We start from the raw sequence: 3,897 nt of genomic DNA on the forward strand, positions 1-3,897 counted from the left end.
AATTCAAAATAGATCAAGGACTTAAATGTAAGACCTGAAACCATAAAATTCCTAGAAGAAAACATAGGCAGTAAACTCTTTGACATCAGTCTTAGCAATTTGGGGTATTTATCCCAAAAGATTGAAATCAGAATCTCAAAGACATACCATAACTCCCATGAACATTGTAGTACTAGTCACAATAGCTAAGATGTGGAAACAACCAAAATGTCTACGAACAGATGAATGGATAAAAAAGTGTGGTATATACACACAATGGAATACTATTCAGCCTTAACAAAGAAAAAAATTGCAATGTGTAACAATGGATGAACCTTGAAGACGTTGTGCTGAATAAAATAGGCCAGTCACATGCAGACAAATACTGTGTAATTCAACTTATATGAGGTGTTTAAAATAGTCTAATTCATCGAATTAAAGAGTGGAATGGGAATTACGAGGGACTGCAGGGGGTTGGGGAACGAAGAGTTACTGATCAGCAATCATAAAGTTTTGGCTAAGCAGGATGAATAAGCCCATAGATCTGCTGCTTGACATCGTACCAGTAATCAAGCATAATAAATTGTACCAACTTGTTAAATGTTCTTACCAAAATGGAATGAAATAAAATTCAAAAGATTGCCCTAGGCATTTTCTGAGTAATGTCTGTAGCCAAATAAATGCCCTTCACCTATCTAAAATCCCTTGTCATACCAAGAAAAAATAAATCACAACTTGAAAGAGAAATGACAATTAACTGATGCCAATATTGAGAAGAAAACTATGTTGAAATTATCTAACCAGGATTTTAAAGCAGCATTATAAAAAAATTCTTCAATGAGCAATTACAGCTTCTCCGGAAACAAATGAAAACATGGAAAATCTAAGCAAATAAATAGCAATTATATAAAAAAAAGAACACTTGAACACCGATGGGTAAATAAAATGAACTTTATCTTAAAACTCGTATCTTAAACAAAAATATCTCAAAATGGATCTTAAATGTTAAATGCAAAACTATACAATTTTATAAAAAAACATGGGACAAAAATCTTCATGATTTAGGACTAGGCATGATTTAGGGTCTTAGACTTGACACTGATTCATCTATTAAAGGAAAAGGTAATTGCACCACTAAAAATAAATTTTTTCTAGGCAAAATATTTAGTTAAGAGGATGAAAAGGGACACTGGGAGAAAATATTTTCAGATTACATACCTAATAATGAAATTGTACCTATGATATATAAAAAACCTTCAAAAGTCAACATTAATAAAATAAGCAGTCCAATTAGAAAATGGTCAAAAGGCATAAATGAATTTTTTACCAAAGAGGATACATAGATGGATAATAACATGAAAACATCACCAGCATAATTAGCCACCAGGAAAATGAAAAATCAGACCATGAGCTATCACTATACAGTTATTAGAATGGTTAACATAACCAAACTGAATGTATGCCGACACTTGCTTTCTTCTCTTCTACAACAAAGTGGGCAGCCCTGACAGAATTTTAACAACAACAACCAAACACAGAGAACATTATGGCTAGGGGAAGTTTAAAAGGGGGAAACAAACTCAGAACTGGAGTATCTAGAAGTTCCCAAACTAACAGATAAATGCACGGCAGATTTTTCAAACCCTCTCAACTAAATTTTGCTCATTTGCAGTGTCTTCATAACTGGCTTTCTGCACTTCCTCGTAGTACCTGTGGCTAAAGATCGACATTCCCTTTATGATTGTTGACATTCAGTCAAATCAGTTTATATTGCTAATCCAAGGATTCTTCATTTTACTCTTGGTTTAAAAGACCACCTCACCTCTATTATAAAACTCTTTTTCTAAAAATCCAGCCCATCAATAATTACCTGTAATTCTATAATGTCAAAGAAAAACACAAGTCTTTTAGTATCTACACATAAATTGTTTTCCTGTGTGAGGGAGAAGTGTTGTGAGACTATTGACAGCAAATAAAGACAAAAATAACATTTAGAAGAGGAGACATGGTAATGGAAAAAAAATGGAGTAAATTTAATAGATATATTGACTATCACACAGTTAGCCAAGTGGCCTGAGCAGTCTCACTTCTGCAGGTTGGCTGAGGTTACCCACAGACACAAGATTAGTTATTTATTGCTCCTTTAATCTTGAGATGCCAGCTATGGAGCAGAGGAGGTTTTCTTTGGGACTCTATGACAGTTTGGTATCTGTTGCTGTTTTTTCCATTAGAGCTTCCATTTTAGTAGTCCAGGTCAGCAACATTTTCCCTCAGTGGTATTTTTCAGTTTCTCCCTGACTTTAATCAAACCAGTTTCTAACGGAGCAAATTTGAACATGAGAATTTCATTTTTTTTTGGCTTCAATAAATGACTATGTACATAATAACATTTCATTCCCAGAACATTAGACAGGAAATAAGAGTAAAAGTAAGAGTACATTCATAACTATTCTAGAAAAAAACTGGACCTACTAATTATTTTTATGTTCTAGGCCAAATTAGAAGAATGAGTTTAAGCATCAGTTTATTCAATGTTATTAAACTAAGTAGATTTGTCTTTTCCTAATTAATTTTTAATGTTAATTTTTCCAGGTATGATCCAGGTATAACAGAATGTGTTAGTTATTGTATGAATTTTGTTTTTCTTGACCAGCAAATAGTTGAAAAGTGGTCTATTATATAGTACTGTTTTAACCAGTGAGTTTATATTTGTCTGTTGGGCTTCTAAATTTTAAGTTGTTTTATTTATTTGAAGAGAAATTATGTATCCCATATTCTAGTTTAGGAACTTTGAAAATATATGTAGAAACCTATGAAATTTTATTATATTGGACCACGCCTGATAAGTTAGCACACTGAACTTTTAACAAAATGTGAGCAACCGAGGAGGCGATTTTAAGGACTCAGAAAGAATACTGATCCATATATAAAAAAATTTTCCTAGTGATAGGAAAATTCCTTTTTATAGTCAAAATACTTCAGAAGCATATACAAAATCCCAGTAAATAGAAACTTTAAGTCCAAACCTAAACTTGTTTGTTTAAGTAAGATTTACAGAAACCTTGCTATATAAGAGAAATTTTAGGGTAAGAGACAAATAAGTCATCCATGTGATCTCCAAGTATAAAAAATTTTAGCTTCTCCTTTCTCAAACTTCCTACTCCCTCCAGCTTTCTCTCTTAGCACCCTACGTGTTAGCTAGTACTATTATTAACTGATACTTATGAAACTTAGAAGTGGAATACTGAAACTTTGGGTTTCTTCCTACCCAGGGGTGATCTCCAGGGAGTTCATGCTTATTAAAAAGTACCCTCAAACGCCCTGCCCCTGCCCCCAACTCCTGTTCTCTATTTCATTATTCTCCATCTCAACTCTGGCTCTGCATCATTTTTCTTATAGCAACTCTTTAGGCTTTCTGGAATAATTTGTTCATTAATTTGTCATCTGGAAGGCTCCTCCTCCACATGTTGTGCTGTATTGGGTGTTAGAGCAGGGCGACCAGATTGGAAAGGAAGAAATAAAACTTTGCAAATGGCATGATCCTATATATAAAAAATAATAAAGAATGCACTAAAAACCTTTTGAGAACTTAAGACAAGTATGGAAAGATCACAGAATACAAGATCAGTATAAAAACAATCAAATATATTTCTATGTATAAGCAATGAAAATGATATTAAGAATACAATTCAATTAACAATAGCATAAAAAGAATTAAAATACTTAGAAACAAACTTAATAAAAAATGCAAGATTTATACACTGAAAATTACAAAACTTTCTTGAGCAAAACTGAAAAAAGGATTTAAATAGAGAGATATTCTATGTTCATGGGTTGGAAGGCTCAATATTATTATAATGGAAATCACTATCAATTGATATAGTCACCTGAATCCTTACCAAAATTTCAGCAGGGATT

Source organism: Rhinolophus hipposideros (genome assembly GCF_964194185.1).
Source record: "Rhinolophus hipposideros genome assembly, chromosome: 16".
Classification (NCBI taxonomy): Eukaryota; Metazoa; Chordata; class Mammalia; order Chiroptera; family Rhinolophidae; genus Rhinolophus; species Rhinolophus hipposideros.